This window comes from Hyla sarda, chromosome 3, assembly GCF_029499605.1.
Source record: "Hyla sarda isolate aHylSar1 chromosome 3, aHylSar1.hap1, whole genome shotgun sequence".
NCBI lineage: Eukaryota > Metazoa > Chordata > Amphibia > Anura > Hylidae > Hyla > Hyla sarda.
In genome coordinates, this window is record NC_079191.1 from 257660816 (window position 1) to 257673135 (window position 12320).

Here is a 12320-nt window from a genome sequence, read left to right on the forward strand (position 1 = left end):
GGAGGAGTTTGCCTGATGGAGGCTGGAGAAGTGGAGATCAGGCAGTCAGGAGGAATGATGTGTTGCGGAGAGAGCTCTACTTCCGAGGCATCCGAGGAACGAGAGAGAGCATCGGCCCTAATGTTCTTATCGGCAGGGCGAAAGTGAATTTCAAAATTAAACCGGGCAAAGAACAGAGACCACCTGGCCTGGCGAGGGTTCAGCCGTTGGGCAGACTGGAGATAGGAGAGATTCTTGTGATCGGTGTAAATAATAACTGGAAATTTTGATCCCTCCAGCAGATGCCTCCATTCCTCAAGTGCTAATTTAATGGCCAGTAGCTCTCGATCCCCGATGGAGTATTTCCTCTCCGCCGGAGAGAAGGTCCTAGAAAAAAAACCACAAGTAACAGCATGCCCAGAAGAATTTTTTTGTACAAGAACCGTCCAGCTCCTACTGAGGAGGCATCAACCTCCAATAGGAAGGGTTTAGATGGGTCAGGTCTGGAGAGCACGGGAGCAGAAGAAAAGGCAGACTTGAGCCGTTTAAAGGGGTCTTCCGCTTGAGGAGGCCATGACTTAGGATTGGCATTCTTCTTGGTTAAAGCCACGATAGGAGCCACAATGGTGGAAAAATGTGGAATAAATTGTCTGTAATAATTGGTGAACCCCAAAAAACGTTGGATAGCACGGAGTCCGGAGGGGCTTGGCCAATCTAAGACGGCAGAGAGTTTGTCTGGGTCCATTTGTAGTCCCTGGCCAGAGACCAAGTATCCTAGGAAAGGAAGAGATTGACATTCAAACAGACATTTCTCCATTTTGGCATAAAGTTGATTGTCTCGAAGTCTCTGAAGAACCATGCGGACATGCTGGCGGTGTTCTTCTAGGTTGGCAGAAAAAATCAGAATATCGTCCAGATACACAACAACACAGGAATATAAGAGATCACGAAAAATTTCATTAACAAAGTCTTGGAAGACGGCAGGGGCGTTGCACAGGCCAAAGGGCATGACCAGATACTCAAAGTGTCCATCTCTAGTGTTAAATGCCGTTTTCCATTCGTCCCCCTCCCTGATGCGGATGAGATTATAAGCACCTCTTAAGTCCAGTTTGGTAAAGATGTGGGCACCTTGGAGGCGATCAAAGAGTTCAGAGATAAGAGGTAGAGGGTAGCGGTTCTTTACCGTGATTTTATTAAGTCCGCGGTAGTCAATGCAAGGACGTAGGGAGCCATCTTTTTTGGACACAAAGAAAAATCCAGCTCCGGCAGGAGAGGAGGATTTGCGGATAAACCCCTTTTTTAAATTTTCCTGGATGTACTCAGACATAGCAAGAGTCTCTGGGGCGGACAGAGGATAAATTCTGCCCCGGGGTGGAGTAGTGCCCGGGAGGAGGTCAATAGGACAGTCATAAGGCCTGTGAGGAGGTAGAGTCTCAGCTTGTTTCTTGCAAAATACGTCAGCATAGTCCATATAGGCCTTAGGGAGACCGGTTACAGGGGGAACCACAGGGTCACGGCAGGGAGTACTGGGAACCGGTTTAAGGCAGTCCTTGAAACAAGAGGTACCCCAGCTCTTGATCTCCCCTGTGGACCAATCCAGGGTTGGGGAATGGCGTTGAAGCCACGGTAGTCCAAGGAGAATTTCGGAAGTGCAATTGGGGAGGACCAAAAACTCAATTTTTTCATGATGAGGTCCGATGCACATTAGGAGGGGCTCCGTGCGGTAACGTATGGTACAGTCCAATCTTTCATTGTTAACACAATTGATGTAGAGGGGTCTGGCGAGACTGGTCACTGGGATGTTGAACCTGTTGATGAGAGAGGCCAAAATAAAGTTTCCTGCAGATCCGGAATCCAAGAAGGCCAAGGTAGAGAAGGAGAAGGTAGATGCAGATATCCGCACAGGCACAGTAAGACGTGGAGAAGCAGAGTTGACATCAAGGACTGTCTCACCTTTGTGCGGAGTCAGCGTGCGTCTTTCCAGGCGGGGAGGACGGATAGGACAATCCTTCAGGAAGTGTTCGGTACCGGCACAGTACAGGCAAAGATTCTCCATGCGGCGTCGTGTCCTCTCTTGAGGTGTCAGGCGAGACCGGTCAACTTGCATAGCCTCCACGGCGGGAGGCACAGGAACGGATTGCAGAGGACCAGAGGAGAGAGGAGCCGGGGAGAAAAAACGCCTCGTGCGAACAAAGTCCATATCCTGGCGGAGCTCCTGACGCCTTTCGGAAAAACGCATGTCAATGCGAGTGGCAAGATGAATGAGTTCATGTAGATTAGCAGGAATTTCTTGTGCGGCCAGAACATCTTTAATGTTGCTGGATAGGCCTTTTTTAAAGGTCGCGCAGAGGGCCTCATTATTCCAGGATAGTTCAGAAGCAAGAGTACGGAATTGTATGGCGTACTCGCCAACGGAAGAATTACCCTGGACCAGGTTCAGCAGGGCAGTCTCAGCAGAAGAGGCTCGGGCAGGTTCCTCAAAGACACTACGAATTTCCGAGAAGAAGGAGTGTACAGAGGCAGTGACGGGGTCATTGCGGTCCCAGAGCGGTGTGGCCCATGACAGAGCTTTTCCAGACAGAAGGCTGACTACGAAAGCCACCTTAGACCTTTCAGTAGGAAACTGGTCCGACATCATCTCCAAGTGCAGGGAACATTGTGAAAGAAAGCCACGGCAAAACATAGAGTCCCCATCAAATTTATCCGGCAAGGATAGTCGTAGGCCTGAAGCGGCCACTCGCTGCGGAGGAGGTGCAGGAGCTGGCGGAGGAGATGATTGCTGAAGCTGTGGTAGTAGCTGCTGTAGCATCACGGTCAGTTGAGACAGCTGGTGGCCTTGTTGCGCTATCTGTTGTGACTGCTGGGCGACCACCGTGGTGAGGTCGGCAACAACTGGCAGAGGTACTTCAGCGGGATCCATGGCCGGATCTACTGTCACGATGCCGGCTGGCAGGAGGTGGATCCTCTGTGCCAGAGAGGGATTGGCGTGGACCGTGCTAGTGGACCGGTTCTAAGTTACTACTGGTGTTCACCAGAGCCCGCCGCAAAGCGGGATGGTCTTGCTGCGGCGGTAGTAACCATGTCGTATCCACTAGCAACGGCTCAACCTCTCTGACTGCTGAAGATAGGCGCGGTACAAGGGAGTAGACAAAAGCAAGGTCGGATGTAGCAGAAGGTCGGGGCAGGCAGCAAGGATCGTAGTCAGGGGCAACGGCAGGAGGTCTGGAACACAGGCTAGGAACACACAAGGGAACGCTTTCACTAGGCACAAGGGCAACAAGATCCGGCGAGGGAGTGCAGGGGAAGTGAGTGATACATAGGGAGTGCACAGGTGAAGACACTAATTGGAACCACTGCGCCAATCAGTGGCGCAGTGGCCCTTTAAATCGCAGAGGCCCGGCGCGCGCGCGCCCTAGGGAGCGGGGCCGCGCGCGCCGGGACAGGACCGAGGGAGAGCGAGTCAGGTACGGAAGCCGGGATGCGCATCGCGAGCGGGCGCCACCCGCATCGCGAATCGCATCCCGGCTGGAGGCGGTATCGCAGCGCACCCGGTCAGTGGATCTGACCGGGGCGCTGCCGTAGCGAGGATGTTGCGAGCGCTCCGGGGAGGAGCGGGGACCCGGAGCGCTCGGCGTAACACTCCTACTGGTGATCCAGCTGTTTCTTTTCCAATGCCGATATAAACGACCTCTCTGTTAGATGGAATGTTCTTTAGTGTAAAAACCTTATACTCATGGCCAAAACTGTCCAAAAGACCATTTATTACACATGAGACAAATAAATATATATTAAAATATGACTATAAAACAATAAAGAACCCGACGAGTTGCAGAGCTTCCTCCTTCCTCAGGGGTTAATGCTACAAACTACTAGTGTTGAGCGGCATAGGCCATATTCGAATTCGTGAATATTCGCGAATATATGGACGAATATTCGTCATATATTCGCGAATATTCGCATATTCGTTATATTCTCGTTTTATTTTCGCATATGCGAATATTCACGTATGCGAAAATTAACACATGGGAAAATTAGCATATACAAAATTAGCATACGCGAAAATTCGCATATGCGAATTTTCGCACGCCAGTCTCACACAGTAGTATTACAGCCTTCTTTACACCACACAAGCTGGAAGCAGAGAGGGATGATCACTGTGATGTGTACTGTAAGAAAAAAAAAACGAATATTCGTAATTACGAATATATAGCGCTATATTCGCGAAATTCGCGAATTCACGAATATGCGATATTCGCAAATAATATTCGAATTGCGAATATTCGCGAGCAACACTACAAACTACACATCCACCAGCTATATACCCACAATACATCATTCTAGGAAATGATATCACTACTACCATGTTCGTTCATAAGAAACATATATCCACAATACTTCATTGCAGGAAATGACATCACTACTACCATTTTCATTCATGAAAAAGTCTACATATACTCACAATGCTTCATACCAAGAAATGACATTGTTACTACTATTTACTGTACATTCAACGTTATCTAATTAACATCAGTGCTACAATTTTCACAAAAAAAATTATCTACACTATATTCGCTCCAGGGTTTCATTAAAGCCTTTCGGGGAGAGTTTGTCTAATTTAAAAATATAAAAACTTTCTCTTTTGCACAGTAAAGAAAACCTTTGCAAGCCCTCCTCAACTTTCTCTAGCGGGATTACTTTCAGCACCTCAGGATCTCCATTATGGTGGGTGGCAAAGTGTCGGGAGACACTATTTTTAGGGAATCTATGTTTTATGTTGAATCTATGAGAATGAATCCGCTTTCTTAATGTTTGGGACGTCCTTCCTAAGTATTGGATGCCACAAGGGCATTCCAATACATATATCACAAAATCACTACCACAGTTAATATAAGATTTTATTTCTATTTTTTCTCCTGTACTTCTACTGACCAATGATGTGGTTCCTTGTTGAATATATTTGCATGTCCCACACTTCTTGACCCCACATTTGTAGGCTCCTTTTTGTTTATCACCTGTCTTCTCTATATTTTTGCTATCTTCTATACAGAGATAGGATGGGGCTATTTTTTCACCTATTGTTTTTACGCTAGATGTAGCGTCTAATATCCCTCAAGAAAAAGGGGGATGAATACAATAGCTACTTTAGAGTCTAGAATTTATTTTAAATAAAAATTATTTTATATTTGATCTTTTTCTGTCGATGCAAAAAATATATAAGTCCTCATATCTTATACTGTCAAAATCTAAAGGTTAGGATACAAAATGGCTAAAATAATCAATACCCAAACAACTGCTTTGAAAAGAGGAACAAGAAAGAAACAATGATACAGCAGATGGCAGTATTTCACCACACTGGTTAGTGTGAGGCAGTGACACCTCATGGCTCAGTTTTAATATATTTAAATAGTTAGAAAAGTAGCAAATTCTAATATTATATACTGACTGTATCTGATTCCATAAGAAGTTGTACTCTTCAAAAGTTGCCTATATTTTCAAGGATGGTAGATTGAAAACTCCAAAGAAATTTGCACTTCAATGGAAACTCATAAATCTGTTCTGTAATGATTTTATGGTTTAAGCTTCACCATACTTGATAGGATAGACCATTGTGTATTTCATAGCATCAGCTAAATTAGTCACTCTGTAACACTTTGCAGTTGTTGCTTTTCTTGAGCAAACTACCATATATACTCGAGTATAAGCCGAGTTTTTCAGCACAATTTTTCGTGCTGAAAACGCCCCCCCTCGGCTTATACTCGAGTGAACTCTCTGCCTGTCAATCCCTTCATCAGTGGTCTTCAACCTGCGGACCTCCAGATGTTGCAAAACTACAACTCCCAGCATGCCTAGTGATGTTGCCTTGACGACGACGCACAGGGACGTTCATGCGCAACGTCCCTGTGCGTCGTCATCAAGGCAACATCACTAGTCCGGGGCCGGGCCCGAAGCGCGTAGAAGAGGCCCCCCTGTGAAAATGGACAGCCCGCAACGACTAATCCTCCCCACCGGACGGTCCCTGCAGCATAGATGGCCCGGACCAGCTCACCCTAACTTCCCGCCGAGGGGAGGTGAGTACAAAACAAAAGGGGGGGGGGGGGCTGGATGATGACGAAGGTCGCAGTGGTCTTCAACCTGCAGACCTCCAGAGGTTTCAAAACTACAACACCCAGCATGCCCGGACAGCACATGCTGGGAGTTGTAGTTTTGCAACATTTAGAGGTCTGCAGGTTGAAGACCACAGATGAAGGGATTAACAGGCGGTGATGATGAAGGGGGGGGATGATGACGAAGGCCGCAGTGGTCTTCAACCTGCGGACCTCCAGAGGTTTCAAAACTACAACACCCAGCATGCCCGGACAGCCGATGGCTGTCCGGGCATGCTGGGAGTTGCAGTTTTGCAACGTCTGGAGGTCTGCAGGCTGAAGACCACTGTTGAAGGGTTTGACAGGCGGTGATAATAAAGGGGGGGATGATGACGGGGGTGTTAATGACAGGGGTCTGGATGATGATGACATGGGGGGATGATGTATTTCCCACCCTAGGCTTATAGTCGAGTCAATAACTTTTCCTGGGTTTTTGGGGTAAAATTAGGGGCCTCGGCTTATATTCGGGTCGGCTTATACTCGAGTATATACGGGGGTATTTAGATTTTTTTCTAGGTATTCATAAAATCTGCATCATCAGAGGCTCTGTTTGGAGTCTCTATTTCAGTATCTGTCAAACATTTAGGGCGAAATAGTGCAATATGCAACATGGTTTTTGGCCGAAAAAATGCAGGACGCCATAATGGAAACCCGATGGACCCATTAAAATCATTGGGGTCATTAGGTGCCATTAGTGTATGGCATTGAAGTGAGCCAGTGGTGCCATTATTTTAGTTTCCTTGTTCCTATGATGAAACAGGAAACTAGAAATAATAGTGCAGATATGATTGCATTATACTGTTGCCACAGCCTTTGCTACCATCAGTATGTAAGGTAACACCAGTTCCTGCTCTGCTCTATTTTTTATTTCACATCTCCAGAAAGTAGTCTCTGATCACTTTCCCTTGTTAGCTGCTTTTGATTTGCTCCCTGTTGTTGCCAATAGAGGCCCTCACCAAAATCACCCTTTCTGGCTTAGGGTGCGTTCACACGGAGTAATTCAAGAGGAATTTACTCGAGTAATTCTTCTTGAATTCTCCACTCCAAATTAATGCACATCTCCTCTGCCCATTGGGGGACATGTATCAAAGATTTTACCCCTGTTTTGTGTGTATTTTTTTTGCGCAAAATTTTGCGTAAGCCCTTTTTTTGCGCATTTTTTTGCACACGTTTTGGTAGAGCATGTCCTCTAGATGTGGCTGAATCAGGGTACCTTGGAGTGACATCTATAGTATGCATGGATATATTAACTGCATACTTTTCCTTTACACCAAAAATGTTGCCGTAAGAGCTGTTTTTTTTTTTGTGCAAATATAAGCCATCTTGGACTTAACGTAGCAAGATGCTCTAAATCATCGATTCTATTTTCCAAAGAGTGGATTGAGGAGATTACTATATTTACCCCCAATTTATGAAGCTCATTGCGCTTGATTGATAAATTTAGCGCTTCTGCACATAATTTAGAATTCGGGAAAAGAGGTAAACTGCTTCTACCATGCACAAATAATGATACATGTCCCCCACTGACTTTAATGTTATTTCTGCTGTCCTGTTCACACTGCCGAAATTCTGCTAGCAGAATTCCGACGCTGAATTCTGTTCTGCTTGAAGAAAGAACATGTTAATTCTTCAAGCGGAATCTGCTAGCAGAAATCAATTGAAGTCAATGGTAAAAAAAAATTATGCCCGAGATCGTTTTTGCACGGAATTCGCACGCAATTCATGGGCAATTTGCACGGAAATGGCTGAAAAACCCTTCACTTCTTTCTCCCCCATTTCCGCATGCAATTCCGCGCAAATTGCACGTGAATTGTGTGCGAATTTCCAGCGAATTTTGCACAGAAATAAAATTATTTTTCCGCCCGTAAATTTTTCGGCGTGAATTACTCTTCATTTACTCTGTGTGAACGCACCCTTACTCTTTTTACTGATGCTGATAGGATCTCAAACCAGCTATAGATTTTTGTTGGTGATAAATACCTGGCTAACCAACCACATTCTCTTTTCTGGGACTCCCTAAATGCATATTTACAGGCACGTATGCAGTCCTCTATCCCATATATTAAGAGGGAGTCTGCCAAATAGGAGGATGAATGTGCATCTCGATTATAGTTGCTGCAAGCTACTTATGTCTCCTTTCCGACTAATCCTTGCTTCAATTTCATGAGAAATTAAGCAATGCCTGTTCTTCACCTTTCAAAAATTCTTTGAAAAAGGAACCAATCTAGAAATGTATTATTCCATCTCATTCATCACAACACGGCCTCTCCATCTATTCTGAGAGATCTATCGAAGGGGAGATTCTGACGTCTAGTTTGGCCATCTTACATTGGTTTGCCGATTATTACAGGGACCTATATATTTCTAGGCTGACCTGCATGACAGATGAGATCTCTGAATATCACCCCATCACTGGAATATCTTGAGAAATTGCTGCAGGTGACTACTTCCGGGAAAGCCTCCAGCCTGTGTTCAGTGCCCATTGAGCTTTATACCAAATACTGTGATGTCCTCCAGCCCCCTCTTGTGATGTCCCTTACTTCTCCTTTACTGCTAAATCTTTACTGGATTAATTTTATTGTGCTCATATTATCCTAATGCTGAAGCCGGATAACGCCCCCCTGCACTATGGTGACTACAGTTCCATTATTTCTTTTAAATTCTAATAATAAACTCCTAACCAAAGCTTTTTCCCTGCGAATAAACATCATCCCTTTCCTTATCCCCCCTGATCAGTAAGGCTTTGTCCCTGGTCATAGTACCTTGGACAACATTCAGTGTACCCAGATAGTGTTGCAGCCCATGGGGGAGAATTGGGCCTTGGCCTTGTCTATATATGTCCTTTGCCATCTGATTGTGAACCTGTATGTCTGAGACAAATCATTTTAGATTACCAAAGATTAAAATCCTAAAGTCCAAAGATTAAAAAAAAATGCAGTCTCTTTAATAAATTGATAAAGCAGATATTCCAAATTGAATCCGATTCTTTTTATAGCTGTCAAATATTATGTTACTAACAAAGTTTCCTTCAATGAATAATGCTTTTCACGATAACTACCTTTGATAAACGATACTCAAATGACACATTGTAACAAACACTTGACACTGGAAACCATCTTAGTACATTTATATTATCTGTACTGCTCTCAATATCCCTGCCAAACATTCACGGCAGATAACAAACTTCAGTGTTTTTGTTCTTTTTTGCAAATCTCTAGTCTCCCCAGGGTCATGTAAATGTCCAGCCAACAGCTACTTTTAGTGTCTTTTCTTTTACTCCCATGATTTATTATCAGACGATTAAACCGAAGCATATGTAAATATCATAAAAATGCTTCTTATTGTATGGGAATGTATAGGTGGACTTAAAAGATCTTACTATATGAAGGTCCATGAGAAAGATCCCTGGCCAGATGTGCGGTAATACTTTCTATCTTTCTCATGGGCTCCATGATTGTTTATTGTAATATCTATTATAGATGTTTATTTTTGCCAAATGTGGTCAGATAATCCAAGCTTGTCCAGCCTTTGATACCTAATAGTGAATAAATGTTCACTGAGGTTTGTAATTTTACTGGTTAAGCTGATTTACTTCCCTGTGTAAGTGCGAGTAGAAATGTTCTCAGTGTATCACTTAAATCAGACAGACTTTAGATAAATGCAAAATGTTATTTTCCATTATGGATTGTTTTCTTAGGAATATATGCCTGGCATTAGTCATTCTTTTTACTACTACTAATTTTGCCTCGACCCAAATGTACATGGCTTTGAGCTCTCTCTCATGTGAAATAAAACATCTCATCTAGATATCTGATATAAGAGGGACAGAGAGTGGAAATTTACCAGAGAAAGCTCGGTGTAGTCATAAGGTCAACGTTTCTACGTTCCAGCATTATGGAAGCCAGTCAGCTTGTTCTGACTTACCTTAAATCTGCTGGCTATTTGGAAGCATGCAGATAAAGCAATACAAGCATAGTATAATAATTATATATAATACGCTATTAAAATGGAACACATGGTTAAACGGTTCATGGCACATTACAGTCTAAAAAGACACTTAATTTTCCTGATTAGTACATTCTGTAAAACACTGCATGCCGGAGTTACATTTGCTACTACATCTACTACTACTATGTTCCAACCAACTACTGCCGCCACTACATTTTTTATCATGATATCCTATGACTTAATATGATTTGCAGATGTATAGAAACAGATGCTGCTCGGCACTCAGTATCACTTTTGCTGAGGAAAAGATAACGTAATATCCACACATTGTACAATGCATCTGTAGCAGGCAGTGCTAAATGTCCAAAGAACCAGTCCAGCCACGGTAGTAGAAAGTAGCAATAAAGTAACAACTCACCCCAATTTGATGCTAAATGTGAAGATTTATATTATTTAGTCAAAAGGTGCAAGTTACATCGGGATATTGAGGTGAAAAACACATCATATCCGATAAAAAAAATTAATAAAAAGTGATCAAAAAGACCCATAAAAAAAAAAGGGTACAGATAAAAACTAAATCACGGCGCAAAAAATGAGCCCGCATACATCGTCGTATGTGGCAAAATCCCAAACTTATAGGGGTCACAAGAGGACAATTTTCAGCATACTAATTTTAGTCAATGTGGTTATAATTTTTTTTTATAAAGAAATAGTAGTAAAATAAAACAAAACCTACATAAATTGGGTATTCTTGTTATCATATGAATCTACAGAATTAAGGTAAGGTGTAATTTTTACCAAAAAGTGCACTGTGTAGAAATGGAATCCCCAAAAATTTACAAAATAAAGTTTTTTTTTGTTTCACTGCAGATTTTGTTATAAAATAAGTGATGTCATTAAAAAGTACAATTGGTGACACATAAAAAAAGCCCTTATACAGGTCTGTAGGTGCAAAATTGAAAGCCTTATGATTTTTAGAAGTGCAAAGTGCAAAAACGAAAATTGGCCAGGTCCTTAAAGGGGTACTCTGGCCCTAAGACATCTTATCCCCTATCCCTGCTGCTGGGGACCCCCACAATCTAGCATGCAGCACCCACCTGTAATTACTGCAGGAAGCACTGGAGGCTCCAAGTCCCCCTCAATGCAAGTCTATGGGTGGGGGCGTGACTATTTTTTAAAAATTATTTTTTTGTACAAAAATTAGTATACTTAAAATCATCCTCTTCTGACCCCTATAACTTTTGAATTTTTCCATATACTGGGCTGTGTGAGGATTTAACTTTTGCGCTTTGATCTGTAGTTTTTACTGGCACCATTTTTTGTTTTTGATGGGACTTTTCGATTACTTTTTATTCATTTTTTTATGGTATATGAAATGACCTAAAATTTGCAGTTGTGGACTTTGATATTTTTTAACAATTACACCATTGACCATGTGGGTTATTTAACGTTATATTGTAATAGTTTGGACATTTACGCACGTGGCAATACCACATTTTTGGATTCTTAAATTTTTTTATTTAAAAAAATGGGAAAAGGGTGTGTGTGGTGGGTGTGTTAACCCCTTAAGGACAGAGGGCATACAGGTACGCCCCTATTCCCGAGTCCTTAAGGACTAAGGGCATACCTGTATGCCCTGATCTCGCTAACGGGGTTTAAACCGTTCTCACAAGTGGAGAACGGGTTAAACCCCTTGGGTCCTGGTTGCTACTGGCAGCCAGGACCCACAGCTAATGCCGGGCACTGCCGATCGGGCCGATGCCCGGCATTAACCCTTTAGACGCTGCGATCAAAATTGATCGTGGTGTCTAAAGTGAAAGTAAAACTTTTCCGGCAGCCCAGCGGAGCTGATTGGGACTATCGCGACAGAATGGCCATGTCCTGATCAGCTTACTGGATGACGGATGGGTCCTCACCTGCCTCCTCATTGTCCGATCAGCGATCTACTGCTCCATGCCTGCGCATCAGGCTAGAGCAGCAGACCGCCAGTTACACTGATCAATGCTATGCTAAGACATAGCATTGAGCAGTGTATGCAATAAAAAGATTGCATGGTATAGCCCCCTAAAGGGGCAGAAAAAAAAGTAAAAAGTGGTTAAAAAAAAAAAGAGAATAAATGTGAATAAGCCCCCCTTATAAAAGTTTTAATCACCCCCTTTTCCTATTTTTTTAAATAAAATAATGTAAGAAAAAAATCAGATGTGGTACTGCCGCGCACGTAAATGTCCAAACTATTAAAATATAAGGTTA